At 42.6% G+C, this 19760-nt stretch overlaps 1 long non-coding RNA gene across 1 annotated transcript in view; it reads right to left on the bottom strand.

Moving 5' to 3' along the window:
* Nucleotides 1–17848, bottom strand: part of LOC138852757 (uncharacterized) — a 313494-nt gene extending 295646 nt beyond the window's left edge. The window contains exon 1 of the long non-coding RNA XR_011392053.1: nucleotides 17611–17848. This is a non-coding gene — a long non-coding RNA (uncharacterized lncRNA). The remainder of the gene's footprint in view (nucleotides 1–17610) is intronic.
* Between the last annotated feature and the right edge of the window lie 1912 nt (nucleotides 17849–19760).

Here is a 19760-nt window from a genome sequence, read left to right on the forward strand (position 1 = left end):
AAGCTCTTAAGTGACCTTGACACCTCAAAGGCGATGGGACCGGACATCTCCCCATGGGTCCTTAGAGAAGGAGCACAGATGCTGTGCGTGCCTCTAACCACAATCTTCAACACATCCCTTGAAACTGGGCAACTACCTGAGAAATGGAAGACAGCTAATGTAGTCCCCATATTTAAGAAAGGAAACAGAAACGAGGCACTAAACTACAGACCTGTGTCTCTGGCATGTATTGTGTGCAAAGTCATGGAGAAGATTATCAGGAGGAGAGTGGTCGAACACCTGGAAAGGAACAAGATTATAAATGAAAACCAGCATGGGTTCATGGAAGGCAAATCTTGTATCACAAACCTCCTGGAGTTTTATGACAAGGTAACAGAAGTAAGACACGAGAGAGAGGGGTGGGTAGATTGCGTTTTCGTAGACTGCAGGAAGGCCTTTGACACAGTTCCCCACAAGAGATTAGTGCAGAAGCTGGAGGATCAGGCGCACGTAAAAGGGACGGCACTGCAATGGATAAGGGAATACCTGACAGGGAGGCAGCAACGAGTCATGGTACGTGAAGAGGTATCACAGTGGGCGCCTGTTACGAGCGGGGTCCCACAGGGGTCAGTTCTAGGACCAGTGCTATTTTTGGTATATGTGAACGACATGATGGAAGGAATAGACTCTGAAGTGTCCCTGTTCGCAGATGACGTGAAGTTGATGAGAAGAATTAAATCGGACGAGGATGAGGCAGGACTGCAAAGAGACCTGGACAGGCTGGACATGTGGTCCAGCAACTGGCTTCTCGAATTCAATCCAGCCAAATACAAAGTCATGAAGATTGGGGAGGGGCAAAGAAGACCGCAGACAGAGTATAGGCTAGGTGGACAAAGACTACAGACCTCACTCAGGGAGAAAGACCTTGGGGTGACCATAACACCGAGCACATCACCGGAGGCACACATCAACCAAATAACCGCTGCAGCATACGGGCGCCTGGCAAACCTGAGAATAGCGTTCCGATACCTTAATAAGGAATCGTTCAAGACACTGTACACTGTGTATGTTAGGCCCATACTGGAGTATGCAGCACCAGTCTGGAACCCACACCTGGTCAAGCACGTCAGGAAGTTAGAGAAAGTACAAAGGTTTGCAACAAGGCTAGTCCCAGAGCTCAAGGGAATGTCGTACAAGGAAATGTTAAGGGAAATCGGACTGACGACACTGGAGGACAGAAGGGTCAGGGGAGACATGATAACGACATACAAGATACTGCGGGGAATAGACAAGGTGGACAGAGATAGGATGTTCCAGAGAGGGGACACAGAAACAAGGGGTCACAACTGGAAGCTGAAGACTCAGACGAGTCACAGGGACGTTAGGAAGTATTTCTTCAGTCATAGAGTTGTCAGCAAGTGGAATAGCCTAGCAAGTGAAGTAGTGGAGGCAGGAACCATACATAGTTTTAAGAAGAGGTATGACAAAGCTCAGGAAGCAGAGAGAGAGGATCCAGTAGCGATCAGTGAAGAGGCGGGGCCAGGAGCTGAGTCTCGACCCCTGCAACCACAATTAGGTGAGTACAATTAGGTGAGTACACACACACACACCTTCATAAATGTTAACCCAACAGTTAATGCTAAACGAACTACTGCATCAAAACTAACTCAGCGACCTAACTTATCTTTGCAAAATTTAACCCACTGTACTTTAGCTTAACGGAACCCAACCAATGTTATGTTAAAGGAAATCTAACTAACATTATTTAATGTCATATGAAATATATGAATTTCTTAATGTTTACACTAACATTAATTTTCACGATGTATACATGATATTATATATATATATATATATATATATATATATATATATATATATATATATATATATATATATATATATACATACATATATATATTTCTTTCTTTCAACACACTGGCCATATCCCACCGAGGCGGGGTGGCCCAAAAGGAAAAACGAAAGTTTCTCCTTTCACATTTAGTAATATATACAGGAGAAGTGGTTACTAGCCCCTTGCTCCTGGCATTTTAGTTGCCTCCTACAACACGCATGGCTTACGGAGGAAGAATTATATATATATATATATATATATATATATATATATATATATATATATATATATATATATATATATATATATATATATATATATATATATATATTATCCAGAAAATTCGGAGTGTGGATATTAGGAGAAGGTGTGGAGTTAATAAAAGTATTAGTCAGAGGACTGAAGAGGGGTTGTTGAGGTGGTTTGGTCATTTAGAGAGAATGGATCAAAGTAGAATGACGTGGAGAGCGTATAAATCTGTAGGGGAAGGAAGACGGGGTAGGGGGTCGTCCTCGAAAAGGTTGGAAAGAAGGGGTAAGGGAGTTTTTGTGGGCGAGGGGCTTGGACTTCCAGCAGGCGCGCATGAGCGTGTTCGATAGGAGTGAATGGAGACGAATGGTATTTGGGACCTGACGATCCTTTGGAGTGTGAGGAGGGTAATATTTAGTGAAGGGATTCAGAGAAACCGGTTATTTTTATATAGCCGGACAATGCCTGCACTTTAACGGAGGGGTTTGGGATATTGGCAGTTTGGAGGGATATGTTGTGTATCTTTATATGTGTATACTTTTAAACTGTTGTGTTCTGAGCACCTCTGCAAAAACAGTGATTATGTGTGAGTGAGGTGAAAGTGTTGAATGATGAAAGTATTTTCTTTTTGGGGATTTTCTTTCTTTTTGGGTCACCCTGCCTCGGTGGGAGACGGCCGACTTGTTAAAAAAAAAAAATATGCTGACTGCTGTGTGTGTGTATAAACAAACATTACCCTTCCGTTACAATTTATTTTATTTGTTTGGTTGTTAACCACAAAATGTACCAAATTCATTTTACAGACCTCTGCGTTCAGTGTATATGGTGATAATACAGGAGGTGCAATTATTTCCTGGCCAGGTTGAGTTTGGCACCTTTCATGGCGGTACGTAACGAGAACACGCTCGTTTGATAACAATTACTGGAGGTTTATAATACACACTTCTAACAAAATGAAAGTCACTCCATATTGAAAAAAAAATATACTGGAGGCTATCACTGGAGAGTGTAAATGACTACTGGTGTTGATGGTATTTAATATCACTGTCTGTGATGATGAAACCCTGGGAGGGGGAGGGTGACGGTACTGCCGTGTTCTGTGATGACAACATAAGTGGTGGTACTGCCGTTTTCTGTGGTGACAACATAAGTGGTGGTACTGCCGTTTTCTGTGATGGCAACGTAAGTGGTGGTACTGCCGTTTTCTGTGATGGCAACATAAGTGGTGGTACTGCCGTTTTCTGTGATGACAACATAGGTGGTGGTACTGCCGTTTTCTGTGATGACAACATAGGTGGTGGTACTGCCGTTTTCTATGACAACATAGGTGGTGGTACTGCCGTTTTCTATGATAACATAGGTGGTGGTACTGCAGTTTTCTATGATAACATAGGTGGTGGTACTGCCGTTTTCTGTGATGACAACATAGGTGGTGGTACTGCCGTTTTCTGTGGTGATAACATAGGTGGTGGTACTGCCGTTTTCTGTGGTGATAACATAGGTGGTGGTACTGCCGTTTTCTGTGATAACATAGGTGGTGGTACTGCCGTTTTCTGTGATGACAACATAGGTGGTGGTACTACCGTTTTCTATGACAACATAGGTGGTGGTACTGCCGTTTTCTGTGATGACAACACAGGTGGTGGTACTGCAGTCTTCTGTGGTGACAGTTCTGTCACACTCAGGATTGCCGACAGAACCTCCCTCACGGGGTAACTATGGGATATACGTGATACTTTAAAATTCATGATCCTCATGGATCATTATTGCCTATGGGAGGCAACCAAGGTTCCTCTGAGGCCAATAGGCCTACACAGGACGATTTGGGCAGTTATTGTGTGTTTCTAAAGGGAACACAAAGGAAAAACTGAGGCGGCTGTTTTGTTTTCAGCTTATGAAAAATAAATATCTGGAGAGCCATCTTTTTTTTCTGTTTTTACAGTGTGCAAAAAAAATAAAGATACTCTTTGCTTTCAACGTAAATAATAAAAAAAAGTCAGCCTTGAAATAATCTAGAGATTTGTTTTTGTTTAGTTTTTGTTTCAGTCTTGAATAAAAAGAAAATAACTCTACTGTTTTTGTTTCCACGTGGATAAAGAGAAAATCTCTCGGCTGTTTTTGTTTCAGCGAGTCAGCAGCTGTTTTTGTTTCGTTGCAATGAAAACACCATTTGGCTGGGTATTTTTGTTTTAAAATGAGAAAAGAAACAATCTGGCTCAGTGTTTTTGTTAGCGGAGCAAAAACACAGGTTTATCCCTCGCCTGTTGTTGCTCTAATGGCGGACTTCAAGCTCCTGGCTTTTATCTTACTGCACTATTATAAACTATTTTTTTTTGTAAGCCAGTGGTGGTGGCTGTTGCTGCTGTTGTTGTTATCGTAGCTTTTTTTGTGGTTGTGCTTGATTTTAGTTTTTTTTTTATTGTTGGTTTCGTTATCTTGCTTTTGTCTATTGGTCTTTGTGTTATTTTATTGCAGTTTTTTCTTTCATTTTTCCTTATTTGTGTTGTTTTTGTTGTGTATGTTGTTTTTGGCTTTTGTTTTTCTTTATTTTTGGTGGGTGGTGGTTAATGTACCTCTTGCCTGTTGTTTTTCATGTTTTTGTTGTTGTTGGGGGGTTGCTGACAGAGCAATACATACACGTGTGTGTGTGTGTGTGTGTGTGTGTGTGTGTGTGTGTGTGTGTGTGTGTGTGTGTGTGTGTGTTTCTCTCTCTCTCTCTCTCTCTCTCTCTCTCTTAAAGACAGCAGACAGTTAAGTTACCGACGGCCGTAACACGTCGATACCTCCAGAGAGATATAAATTCAGTATAATGTCTCTCCAGAGGTGAGAGAGCGTGTAAATAATTGCTGCTGCGCCTCTGCTCCTGCACATTCTTGGTGGATTTGCCGGATTTGTAAACATCTATTTCTCGAGTGAGTTTGTGAGCGAGCAGGACGTTGGTAAATGCGTGGGTCGTTTGCACATTCGTTGTTGTAGCTATGTAGACGAATCGAATGTTTGTAAAAGCGATCTTGTAACTTTATGGACTCGGGGACGTTTGTAAATGCGTTTCTGGGAGTTTGTAAATGTGTTGGCCATTTGTAGAAGCGTTCTTGTAGCTTTGAAGACTCTGGGATATTTGTAAATGCATTTCTGGGAATGAGTTAATGTGTTGGCTATTTGCAAATGCGTGCTTGAAGTCTTGTAGACTAGGAGACGTTTGTAAATGCGTTCTTGTAGCTTTGCACACTCGGGGACGGTTGTAAATGCTTTGAATAAAAAAGCCCTTCACCGGAGGACGGGGATGGAGAGGGAGAGAGGGATGGAGGGAGAGAGGGATGGAGGGAGAGAGGGATGGAGGGAGAGAGGGATGGAGGGAGAGAGGGATGGAGGGAGAGAGGGATGGAGGGAGAGAGGGATGGAGGGAGAGAGGGATGGAGGGAGAGAGGGATGGAGGGAGAGAGGGATGGAGTGAGAGAGGGATGGAGGGAGAGAGGGGGAAGAGAGAAAACGAGAGGGAGAAAACAAGGGAAATAGAAGACGAGAAAGAGAACAAGAGAGAAAGAAAGTACTTAGCTCAGTGTTGACGTGTACTTAGCTCTGTGAAGACCTGTTTGCGCGCTCTCTACGAATTGAAGCAAGATGCCCTCCATCGAGCAACTTTACCAACAGCTTAAGGAAGAATTGAGGATAGCGAAGTTGGAGATTCGGCGACTGACCGAGGAAAACAAGAAGATTCGTAGTAGTCCTCCTGTTTTGAGTCCTCAGGTCAAGAAGGGAAACTGGTCAGTGGCTAGACAGCAGGGAACGAAGTTGACGATCAAGAAGACGAATGGAAAGATAGAAACGATGAAGAAGAAAGAGACTGCCGTGGAAACTGTTGTGGAAACATCTAATACATTCTCAGTGCTACCCGACGAATGTGAGTCGACTACTGGGAACATCACGACGAACGACTCCAAGGAAGGTAAGAATATTGTTGTTGTTGGGGATAGCCAAGTTAGGTATATGGATAGGGCGTTCTGCGTGAAGGACAGGACTAGGAGACAGAGAGTTTGCTTTCCTGGGGCAGGGATGGAGGATATTGTTAGCAGTCTGGATGACATCATGAGAGGTAATGGGAGCAATCCTATTATCTGTCTCAATGCTGGAGGCAACGATGTTGGCAGACGTAGGAGTGAAGACCTGATTAGCAGGTATAGGTCAGCAATAGAAATAATTATGTGGTATTTTGCCCTGTCATATGTGGTATTTTGTCATATGTGGTATTTTGCCAAGGAGAGGCTTTGGCTATGTTGATCTTTCTAGTTACATGAGATGTTGAGTGGAGCAGCCTGTGTATTTGGTGGGCTATGTAATAGACAGGGTGCTCCACTCAACATCTCATGTAACTAAAAAGATCAACATAGCCAAAGCCAGTCTTAGCAGTCTCTTTCGATTCAATCAAGCTCCTCAACATGTCAAAAAACATCTGTATAAAATGATAATAAGACCTATACTCGAATACCCTTGTGTCCCAATGTCATTAACAACAAAGACCAACATGCTACGGCTACAAAGGGTCCAGAATAGAGCTCTTCGCTTCATTACCGATACCAGGAGGAGAGACAGAGTTAAAATGGCAGATTTACACATACAACAAGATATTACTGCCATAAATGTACGCCTCGACACTCTAAAAAAGAAACAACTCTATTCAATGCAAGAACTATACATGCCAGATAGAGAACATCCTATACAAGTGGTAAATACCACGGATTATATAATCAATACTCCTCCTCACAGGACTCAAAGAATGACTCTCCCACAGAGGGTCCGTCGTTTTATACATAAAGATGATTACCATCGACCCATGATATTGAGCAACCTCCCTGATGAAGAAGATTGGGTAGCACCAGAACCCTTCTATGTATACTAAGAAAATCATCGCCCCCAATTAGGGAGACATCTTGTATAACAATCTAGTGTAAAAATTATGCTACTTACCATGGCTGGACACCACCTGTAAGAAGCCATTGTCGCGTAATTCCATAAACTGGCCAGAAAATTATTGCCTTCATTGTCGCATAAATATCCGTTGTGCAATCGCAAAAAAAAAAAAAAAAAAAAAAAAAAAAAAAAAAAAAAAAAAAAAAAAAAAAAAAAAAAAAAAAAGAAAAAAAAAAGCAATTGCAACTTGTATAATTACTACGAATTCAGAGTCATGTACTTATATATCTGTTATATCTATGTGACTCTGATGGGTTAGTATTATACCCCTTAAAGAATATCTTATCATTTCACATACACTTTTTAAATTACACCAAAGTGGTTGCGCCACTTACCTTTTATATCCTACCTCTCTCCCCCCTCCCACCCTTTTCCAATATTTCCATCCTTACTCATCCTTCTTCCTTACCCATCTTACCAAAGCTCTGGTCATCATCAGAAGAAGAAGGTTGTCCAGGGCAATTGGTGTCAATTGCTGGCTGGACAAATACTGTAAGGAAAATGCGGTAACATTCATTGACAACTGGGACCTCTTCTATGGCAGAAATGACATGTATGCTAGGGATGGGGTTCACTTATCTAGGTCTGGGGTGGTAGCACTGGCAACTGCAGTGGAGGGAGCAGTTAGGACTTTAAACTAGGAATAGTTAGTGGTATGGGTTTTGGCAGGAAAACAGTGAAGTCCCAGTGTAGTAATATTACGAGTTCTAGGGGAACTAGTAATAAGCAGAACGAGGTAGATATTGAAAAGCCAGGGACTTTGGGTGATAAGGACAGTAGGTTTAGCAGAAAAACAGAAATGAGCAGGAAGGGTAAAGAGAAAGGAGAGTCTTTCAATGTTTATTATGCTAATTGCCGTAGTGCTAGGAATAAGATGGACGAGTTGAGATTAGTTGCTAGTGCAGGTAACATTGATGTATTTGCCTTAACTGAGACGTGGTTTAATTCAAAAAGTCGGGACATGCCTGCGGAATGTCATATTCAGGGTTTTAAATTGTTCCAAGTAGATAGAAGTATCGGGAAGTGAGGTGGGGTGGCAGTGTATGTCCGAGATCGCTTGAACTGTTGCATAAAAACGGGTATTAAGTCTGAAGTAACACATACAGAGTCTGTTTGGATAGAATTTTCAGAGGGGCATGAAAAACTGATTTTAGGAGTGATATACCGTCCCCCAAACTTAGATAGGGACCAAGGGAGACTACTATGGGAGGAAATTGTTAAGGCCACTAGGCACGATAATGTAGTAATTCTAGGAGACTTTAACTTTAGTCATATTGATTGGAATTTCTTGACTGGGAATTTAGAATCATACGACTTCTTAGAAGTAGTTCAGGATTGTTTTTTGAAGCAGTTTGTGACAGAACCTACAAGGGGAAATAACTTGCTTGACTTAGTTATCATGAACAATGAATCCCTTGTTAATAATTTAGAAATTTCAGAGGAACTGGGTGGTAGCGACCACAAATCAATTACATTTAGCATTGAATGGAAGTACGATAGTAGCGATAACTCAGTAACAGTCCCAGATTTTCGCTTAGCAGATTACGATGGGCTTAGAGAACACTTATCATCTGTTGACTGGGGTAACGAAGAGAGCTATCAATATGACAGTTTTCTGAACACTATACATGCTGCTCAAAGAAAGTTTATCCCATATAAAGAAATTAGATCAAATAGAAATGACCCAAAATGGATGAATAATAGGCTCAAATATCTACTAGGGCATAAGAAAGCAATTTATAGGCGTATCAAAAGAGGTGAGGGTCATCTTATGAATCAGTATATTGACATTAAGAGGGACATTAAAAAGGGGATAAGAAAAGCTAAAAGGGACTATGAAATTAAAGTTGCTAGGGATTCTAAAACTAACCCAAAAAGTTTTTTCCAGGTCTATAGAACAAAAGTTAGAGATAAGATAGGTCCCCTTAAAAATAACTATGGGCACCTTACTGACAAAGAGAATGAAATGTGCTCGATTTTTAATAATTATTTTCTCTCAGTTTTTACACAGGAAGACACTAACAATATTCCAGTAATTAATTTTTATAGTGGGCTAGAAGAAGATAAATTATGTAACATCACAGTCACTAGTGAAATGGTTGTGAAGCAGATAGACAGACTGAAGCAAAATAAGTCGCCGGGTCCTGATGAGGTTTTTTCAAGGGTTCTTAAGGAATGCAAATTGGAACTCTGTGAACCATTAACTAATATTTTTAATTTATCTCTTCAAACAGGTGTAGTGTCTGATATGTGGAAGATGGCTAATGTAATTCCTATTTTTAAAACGGGGGACAAGTCGTTACCGTCAAATTACCGCCCAATAAGCCTGACCTCAATTGTAGGCAAATTACTAGAGTCAATTATAGCTGAGATTATAAGAAGCCATCTCGATAAGCATAGCTTGATTAATGATACTCAGCATGGATTCACAAGAGGCCGGTCTTGTCTAACTAATTTATTAACTTTCTTCAGTAAAGCTTTTGAGGCTGTTGACCACGATAAAGAATTTGATATTATTTACTTAGATTCTAGTAAGGCTTTTGATAGAGTTCCGCATCATAGACTGTTAAAGAAAGTGGCAGCTCATGGCATTGGGGGAAAAGTGCTCTCGTGGATCGAGTCATGGCTCACTGACAGGAAGCAGTGTCCATAAATGGGGTTAAATCTGAGTGGGGATCTGTAACAAGTGGCGTTCCACAGGGATCAGTCTTGGGCCCGTTGTTGTTTATAATATATATCAATGATCTTGATGAGGGAATTACTAGTGATATGAGCAAATTCGCCGATGACACAAAGATAGGTAGGATAATTGATTCAAACGTAGATGTTATGGAACTTCAGGAGGATTTAAACAAACTCGATTCTTGGTCAGAAAAGTGGCAGATGCAGTTCAATGTAGATAAATGCAAGGTTCTGAAGCTTGGGAGTGCCCATAACCCTAGTACTTATAAGTTAAATGATGTAGAACTTAGCCATACAGATTGCGAAAAGGACTTGGGGGTTATGGTGAGCAGCAACCTTAAACCAAAACAGCAATGCCTAAGCGTACGTAATAAGGCAAATAGATTACTGGGATTTATATCAAGAAGTGTAAGCAACAGAAGTCCAGAGATCATACTGCAGCTTTATACATCATCAGTAAGGCCTCACCTAGATTATGCAGCTCAGTTCTGGTCTCCATATTACAGAATGGACATAAATTCGTTAGAAAACATTCAGCGTAGGATGACTAAATTAATACATATCATTAGAAATCTTCCTTATGAAGAAAGATTGAAGACTCTTAAGTTACATTCACTTGTTAGACGAAGAATGAGGGGAGACCTGATCGAAGTGTATAAGTGGAAGATAGGTATTAATAAAGGGGATATTAATAAGGTCTTGAGGATGTCTCTCCAAGAGAGAACCCGCAGTAATGGATTTAAATTAGATAAGTTTAGATTTAGAAAGGACATAGGAAAGTATTGGTTTGGAAATAGGGTAGTTGATGAGTGGAACAGTCTACCTTGTTGGGTTATTGAGGCTGGGACTTTGGGTAGTTTCATATTTAAGTTGGATAAGTACATGAGTGGGAGGGGTTGGATTTGAGTGGTACTTTCACATCAGAGCTTATTTCTTGGGTGGCATTGAAAATTGGGTTGGGCAAATGTTTTGTTAGTGGGATGAATTGTAAAGGACCTGCCTGGTATGGGCCAACGGGCCTCCTGCAGTGTTCCTCCTTTCTTATGTTCTTATGAGAAAGAGAATGAGAAAGAAAAAGAACGAGAAAGAGAACGAAAGAGAAGAAAACGAGAGAACGAGAACAAGAACGAGAGAGAACGATAACTAGATAAAGGAGAACAAAAGAAAAGAGAACGAGAGAAAAGAGAACGAGAGAGAAAAGAGAACGAGAGAAAAGGGAACGAGAGAAAAAGAGAACGAAAGAGTAGAGAGAGAGAGAGAGAGCACTGACGTAGTGGTGATGAAAGCTAAAGGAAAATTTTTCCTGTATTCCATTCCATTCTAATTTTTAATATCAAAAGGTTATCTGTCCGTCAGTCATAACACACACACACACACACACACACACACACACACACACACACACACACACACACACACACACAGATCCTGTGCGTGCCTCTAACCACAATCTTCAACACATCCCTTGAAACTGGGCAACTACCTGAGATATGGAAAACGGCAAATGTAGTCCCTATATTTAAGAAAGGAGACAGAAAGGAGGCATGTATAGTATGCAAAGTCATGGAGAAGATTATCAGGAGGAGAGTGGTGGAACACCTGGAAAGGAACAAGATTATAAATGAAAACCAGCATTGATTCATGGAAGGCAAATCCTGTCACAAAACTTCTGGAGTTTTATGACAAGGTAACAGAAGTAAGACACGAGAGGGGTGGGTTGACTGCATTCTCCTGGACTGCAGGAAGGCAGTTCCTCACAAGAGATCGGTGCAGAAGCTGGAGGATCTGGCGCATATAACAGGGAGGGCACTGCAATGGATCAGGGAATACCTGACAGGGAGGCAACAACGAGTCATGGTACGTGAAGAGGTATTACAGTGGGCGCCTGTGACGAGCGGGGTCCCACAGGGGTCAGTTCTAGGACCAGTGCTATTTTTGATATATGCGAACGACATGATGGAAGGAATAGACTCTGAAGTGTCCCTATTCGTAGATGATGTGAAGTTGATGAGAATTAAATCGGATGAGGATGAGGCAGGACTGCAAAGAGACCTGGACAGGCTGGACACGTGGTCCAGAAACTGGCTTCTCGAATTCAACCCTGCCAAATGCAAAGTCATGAAGATTGGGAAGGGGCAAAGAAGACCGCAGACAGAGTATAGGCTAGGTGGACAAAGACTACAGACCTCACTCAGGGAGAAAGACCTTGAGGTGACCATAACACCGAGCACGTCACCGGAGGCACACATCAACCAAATAACTGCTGCAGCATACGGGCGCCTGGCAAACCTGAGAATAGCGTTCCGATACCTTAATAAGGAATCGTTCAAGACACTGTACACTGTGTATGTTAGGCCCATACTGGAGTATGCAGCACCAGTCTGGAACCCACACCTGGTCAAGCACGTCAAGAAGTTAGAGAAAGTACAAAGGTTTGCAACAAGGCTAGTCCCAGAGCTCAGGGGAATGTCGTACGAGGAAAGGTTGAGGGAAATCGGGCTGATGACACTGAAGGACAGAAGGGTTATGGGAGACATGATAGCGACATACAAGATACTGCGGGGAATAGACAAGGTGGACAGAGACAGGATGTTCCAGAGAGGAGACACAGAAACAAGGGGTCACAATTGGAAGCTGAAGACTCAGACGTGTCACAGGGACGTTAGGAACTATTTCTTCAGTCATAGAGTCGTCAGCAAGTGGAATAGCCTAGCAAGTGAAGTAATGGAGGTAGGAATCATACACAGTTTTAAGAAGAGGTATGACAAAGCTCAGGAAGCAGAGAGGTAGAGGACCTAGTAGCGATCAGTGAAGAGACGGGGCCAGGAGCTGAGTCTCGACCCCTGCAACCACAATTAGGTGAGTACACACACACACACACACACACACACACACACACACACACACACACACACACACACACACACACACACACACTGCAAAGTCACCTACATATCTATCTCAAACTCTAACCCCCCCCCCCCCCTCTTTCTACAAAAGCACAATGACTCAAAACATAACTTCAATAACCTAACTCACGTCTGACAGTGACACAGCTACACTTAATACCATCCTTCAAGACACCATCTCAAGGAAAGCATCTATTAGAAAGGTACTTTTTTACCCTCAGCAAGAACCAGACAGACTTTGTCAATGGTCCAAGTCGGACCGAAACGTCGTCGTAAGCTTCTCTCTTTTATGTGCGGGTTATTTGTGTAGCGTTCTCTTGTGCTACCAACACTACTTTCTTGCAAACTAGATATGGCCGAGTCCTGTGAGGCCTCACCCTTCTCGAGAACCACATACTACATGGCATAGAGTTGGGTCACAATAATGGCTAGACGTCATACAGTAAGCAGGACATGGAACCACGAAATTAAAAAAATTCTGGATTTTCGCTCAGAGAATCAAGGGCATTCCCACTGCAAAAAAAAAATCACCTGTTTCATTCATAATAATAGGAACTGGTGAAGTCACCACAGTATTCATAATCTGGGAAAACTTCTTCCGACCTCATTCACCACACCACGACTCCGTAAATTGGAACATTAGGTACGGACTTCTAATTACTCTAACACACATAATAACTTAAACACACTAACCTCAACTCACAAGCTAAACACCCCTCTCAGTGTAAACATCAAAACAATATTATCCCACCTGCCTCCCAAGCCCCAGGTGCCTCCAGGACTACAAAGAGACCTGGACAGGCTACAAGCCTGGTCCAGCAACTGGCTCCTTGAGTTTAATCCTGCCAAATGCAAAGTCATGAAGATTGGGGAAGGGCAAAGAAGACCGCAGACACAATATAGTTTAGATGGCCAAAGACTGCAAACCTCACTCAAGGAAAAAGATCTGGGGGTGAGTATAACACCGAGCATATCTCCTGAGGCGCACATCAACCAGATAACTGCTGCAGCATACGGGCGCCTGGCAAACCTACGGATAGCGTTCCGATACCTCAGTAAGGATTCGTTCAAGACTCTGTATACCATTTACGTCAGGCCCATACTGGAGTATGCAGCACCAGTTTGGAATCCACACCTAGTCAAGCACGTCAAGAAATTAGAGAAAGTGCAAAGGTTTGCAACAAGACTAGTCCCAGAGCTACGGGTTGAGGGAAATCGGCCTGACGACACTGGAGGACAGGAGGGTCAGGGGAGACATGATAACGACATATAAAATACTGCGCGGAATAGACAAGGTGGACAAAGACGGGATGTTCCAGAGATGGGACACAGACACAAGAGGTCACAATTGGAAGTTGAAGACTCAGATGAATCAAAGGGATGTTAGGAAGTATTTCTTCAGTCATAGAGTAGTCAGGCCATGGAATAGCCTAGAAAGTGATGTGGTGGAGGCAGGAACCATACATAGTTTTAAGGCGAGGTATGATAGAGCTCATGGGGCAGGGAGAGAGAGGACCTAGTAGCAATCAGCAAAGAGGCGGGGCCAGGAGCTGTGAATCGACCCCTGCAACCACAAATAGGTGAGTACAAATAGGTGAGTACATCATCGTAAAACACCTCCCTCACTCCTTCATCGCCAGTGCCAACTCCTGACTGCCTCCCTGGTCTCCTGTAACTTCCCACCACTATTCAGATCAACCAACAATATCCTCGTCTCTCCAAACCCAGCAATTCACACGCAGACCCTAATAACTAGAGTCAGTAGCCTACTAGAACCATTAGAGAAAACATTCGAAAGACTCATCAACTTATGATTACGAAAACATTTCGACAAAAACATCTTCACTGAGAGGCAATATGGTTGCAGACAACACAGATCCACACACCACGTACTGATCACCATCATAAACCACGTACATATCAACAGATTCCATGTTCAAACAAGAGCACTTGTTGCGAAGGAAGTGGAGAAAAACTTTTTATACCGTCTGGCACAACGGTCTAAAGTGCAAAATTAGCAGCTTTTAACTTTCCCTGCGCCACCCAAAAACTTCTCTCTGAACTTTCTAGACAACCCAACAATAAGAATCAGAGTCCAAGGTCAACAATCCAACTATTTTCTACTACAAGCAGGACTCCCTCCTAGCCCTTACGCTCTACAGCCTCTGCACCAATGACATTCCAAAACCCAAATTCAGCGATACGATCACTGTGTCTTACACAGGCAACACACAACTAATCCCACACAAAGATAACATAAATGGTGCATTAAGACAAATGCAAAACGTTCGTAATTACATACTTTTTAGTTACTAGAATTAAATCCTCTATCGACAGTCGAATCCAATACGTTATGACATCCACAACTTCATACCCATCTCTGACATGACCAGTGTTTCTGGGCTTCCTGGTTACTTCGTCGAGGTATGTGGTCCATATATTGTCGTGGGCTTCTAATTTATTCGTCAATTTGTCGCTGAACGTTTTCCGGTAGACGCTGAGAGATGGGATATTTGCACTCATGGAGTGACTCGTTGGTTATATGGAAAAGCTGTAGTTTCAGGAAGTTAATCTTGGCTGTAAAGAAGAGCGCTAGTGGCGTGAGAGGCGGCGGCGTCGGATGAGGGTTTTGTACAAGTGTAGCTGTCTCAGGGGTTGAGCCCATCTTAGTTTATAGTGGCTACCTTTTGTTTTATGGTGTACGTGTGAGCATATAGTAGTTTAGTACAGCATTTGTGTCTGAAATGAATAGAGAAGTGTGGGTGTCTTGAAATTTTTAGTTCCAGTTGGTGGGGGAGGGGGGAGAAATTCTGTTCTTGCAGTTAAAGTGTGTAATTTTGGATTTATATACATTTGCCTTCATGTTCCATGTGTATTCTCAAAATGGGATTCTCTCTACTTCAATCTGTGTTCTTCGAGACGAGGCGTCTGTCTCCGTGTGTGATAGTGTGTGTGTGTGTGTGTGTGTGTGTGTGTGTGTGTGTGTGTGTGTGTGTGTGTGTGTGTGTGTGTGTGTGTGTGTGTGTGTGTGTGTGTGTGAGTTGTGTATGTGCTCACCTAGTTGTGGTTGCGGGGGTCGAGTCATAGCTCCTGGCCCCGCCTCTTCACCTGGCCGCTACCCGGTCACTCTTCCCGCTCCGTGAGCTTTGTCATACCTCTCCTTAAGACTATGTATGGATCCTGCTTCCACTACATCACTACCCAGGCTATTCCACTTCCTGACAACTCTGTGACTAAAGAAATACTTCCTAACATCCCTGTGGTTCATCTGATTCATCAGCTTCCAACTGTGACCCCTCGTTGCTGTGTCCCATCTCTGGAACATCCTGTCTCTGTCCACCTTGTCTAAACCTCTCAGTATTTTATGTCATTATCATATCCCCCTTAACTCTATCTTCCAGTGTCGTCAGGTCGACTTCCCTTAACCTCTCTTCGTAGGACATACCCCTTAGCTCCGGGACTAGTCTTATTGCAAACCTTTGCACTTTCTCTAGTTTCCTTAAATGCTTGGCTAGGTGAGGGTTCCAAACTGGCGCTGCATATTCCAATATGGGCCTAACGTACACAGTGTACAGGGTCCTGAATGACTCCTTATTTAGATGTCGGAATGCTGTTCTTAGGTTTGCTAGGCGCCCGTATGCTGCAGCAGTTATTTGGTTGATGTGCACCTCAGGAGATGTGCCTGGTGTTACACTCACCCCAAGATCCTTTTCCTTGAGTGAGGTTTGTAGGCTCTGACCCCCAGACTGTACTCCGTCTGTGGTCTTCTTTGCCCTTCCCCCAATCTTCATGACTTTGCACTTGGTGGGGTTGAACTCCAGGAGCCAGTTTCTGGACGAGGTCTGAAGTCTATCCAGATCCCTTTGTAGTTCTGCCTGGTCTTCGTCCGACTGAATTCTTCTCATCAACTTCATATCATCTGCAAACAGGGACACTTCGGAGTCTATTCCTTCCGTCATGTTGTTCGTGTGTGTGGGGGGGGGGAGGTGCCGAATATGTAAAACTTGCTATTTTGGCTTAAATAGCAACGCTCTTCTTGCCGAATAAGGCAACCGAAAATTTGTGTATGCAATAATTTCGCAAAAATCATTCTGAACCTGACGAAAAAAATATATTTCATTGTGTTTGTTCATTAAATTACTGTAAATTTATCTAAAATATATTTAGTTGGATTAGGCTAAATTAAATTGCGCTTGTTATACGGTTAGGTAAGTTTTCTAAGGTTCTTTTGGTCCAAAATTATTAATTTTTACATTGACAAAAATGAAAAAAACATTTAGGGGAAATTTTTTGAAAAAACTTAATTTTAAATGAATTCTTGCTAATTGACCAATTTTACCTATTCGGCACGACATATATGTATATATACACACACACATACACACAATGATACTTTTAATAGTAATAGTGATATTTACGAAGCACGTTGACAGCGTAGGCCACTCCAGCGTTCACAGCCATAAAAAAGATATTTACAACACAATAATAAAAACAAGGATAAAATTAACAAATAAAGAATCGAACAAAAAACTCGGAACGCAAGTAAATACTGCTAGCAAGTTAATAAAGGAGCAGCACCAGTTACCATGACGGTGAAGATTATTATTATTATTATAATCAAGGGGGAGCACTAAACCCGTAGGATTATGTAGCGCCTGTGGGGGGATGTAGAAGGTATTCAGGCTTAATTCAGGGAACTGGAGCACAGATCCAATTCCCTAGATCAAGAGCCCCTCACCAGCATCAAGGAACTTTCTTTGAGGGGATGACGGTGAAGAACAGTCGAGATGCAGCCTCAGTGACCCTCAGATGGTTGTCAAGGCGCCTTGAACCACGTTAAACTACACAGTAAACACACCAAGAGTTACACTCAGCACAATGACAACACTTTCTCGTCGCACTATAATCACATACTAGTGTTGGAGACACTTTCCATGTATTCTCTATTGCATCAACACTTTTACTTACATTTTCCTAGGTGATAATAACCAGCCGGCGTTTACGTCAACCATCCACAAAGCTGTTTTGCTCGTTTTTTCCCTCCTTCCTGTGTACTTCTGTAATGTTTCTATCACTCTGCTGGTGGATGGGTGCCTTATTTACTATATAGTTATATTTTTGTTTCTAATTGACTCCCGCGAACACATTAAAACTCTTCAAAATGCACTCGAGGTAAACTGTGTCGGGGGTCGTCAGCCATGTTTGATCTCTCCTGTTGTGGTTACAAGGGTCGAAGCACAGCTCCTGGGCCCGCTGCTTAACTAGGCTCGTGAGATCTGAGTAATTACAGGATTATTTATTATTATTAGCATTAGTAGTAGTAGCAGCAGCAACAATACTAGTAATAGCAGTATTATTATTAGTAGTAGTAGTAGTTGTAGCTTCTCAATTAATATAATAATAATAATAATAATAATAATAATAATAATAATAATAATAATAATATAATGTAATTATTTGATTCAAGGGGAGGGATGATTGTTCTAATTTATTGTACTATTTTTTGTACCATTGTTATAACATTGTTGTACCACTGTTGTACATTGTTGAACGATCTTTGCTCTCTTGTATCCTCCTTATACCATTATTGCACCACTGATATACAGTGATTGTACCATTGTGTCAATGTTTTACAGTTCTTGTACATTGCTCCTCCACCATTGTTGTACCATTGCTGTACCAGTGTTGTACCATTGTTGTACCAGTGTTGTGCCATTGTTGTACCATTGTTGTACCATTGTTGTACCATTGTTGTACCATTGTTGTACCAGTGTTGTACCATTGTTGTACCAGTGTTGTACCATTGTTGTACCATTGTTGTACCAGTGTTGTGCCATTGTTGTACCATTGTTGTACCAGTGTTGTACCATTGTTGTACCATTGTTGTACCAGTTTTGTACCATTGTTGTACCATTGTTGTACCAGTGTTGTACCATTGTTGTACCATTGTTGTACCAGTTTTGTGCCATTGTTGTACCATTGTTGTACCAGTGTTGTACCATTGTTGTACCATTGTTGTACCAGTGTTGTACCATTGTTGTACCAGTGTTGTACCGTTGTTGTACCGTTGCTGTATATTGCTCTTGTACCAATGTTGTACCATTATCTTACCTGATCTCTCCCTATTTATGGGAGGCGCTAAACCCGTACGGGGTCAGGCTCCTCCTGGTTAATGGGGGAGTAATCAGGTTTGATCCGCTGGAGGGGATGGTAGCTCCTATCATTTGAATTAAGAGCTTTCCGTCGGGTCGGGTACTTGTAAGAGCATTGCGAGTGTAATGACCTATTTAAGCGTGTGGGGGGTGAACCGCTGTTCACGCGCCTGTCACTTGAACCTTTAAAATTGTGTGGTGTCTGCTTGCACTGTGTGGTGTCTGCTTGCACTGTGTGGTGTCTGCTTCCACTGTGTGGTGTCTGCTTCCACTGTGTGGTGTCTGCTTCCACTGGGTGGTGTCTGCTTCCACTGTGTGGTGGCTGCTTCCACTGTGTGGTGTCTGCTTGCACTGTGTAGTGTCTGCTTGCACTGTATTGTGTCTGCTTCCACTGTGTGGTGTCTGCTTGCACTGTGTGGTGTCTGCTTGCACTGTGTGGTGTCTGCTTCCACTGTGTGGTGTCTGCTTGCACTTTGTGGTGTCCGCTTGCACTGTATTGTGTCTGCTTCCACTGTGTGGTGTCTGCTTCCACTGTGTGGTGTCTGCTTCCACTGTGTGGTGTCTGCTTCCACTGTGTGGTGTCTGCTTCCACTGTGTTGTGTCTGCTTCCACTGTGTGGTGTCTGCTTCCACTGTGTGGTGTCTGCTTCCACTGTGTTATGTCTGCTTCCACTGTGTGGTGTCTGCTTCCACTCTGTGGTGTATGCTTCCACTGTGTGGTGTCTGCTTCCACTGTGTGGTGTCTGCTTCCACTGTGTTATGTCTGCTTCCACTGTGTGGTGTCTGCTTCCACTCTGTGGTGTATGCTTCCACTGTGTGGTGTATGCTTGCACTGTGTTGTGTCTCCTTCCACTGTGTTGTGTCTGCTTCCACTGTGTGGTATCTGCTTCCACTGTGTGGTGTCTGCTTCCACTGTGTGGTGTCTGCTTCCACTGTGTGGTGTATGCTTCCACTGTGTAGTGTCTGC

The sequence above is a fragment of the Cherax quadricarinatus genome, chromosome 16, assembly GCF_038502225.1.
Source record: "Cherax quadricarinatus isolate ZL_2023a chromosome 16, ASM3850222v1, whole genome shotgun sequence".
In the NCBI taxonomy this organism is placed as follows: Eukaryota; Metazoa; Arthropoda; class Malacostraca; order Decapoda; family Parastacidae; genus Cherax; species Cherax quadricarinatus.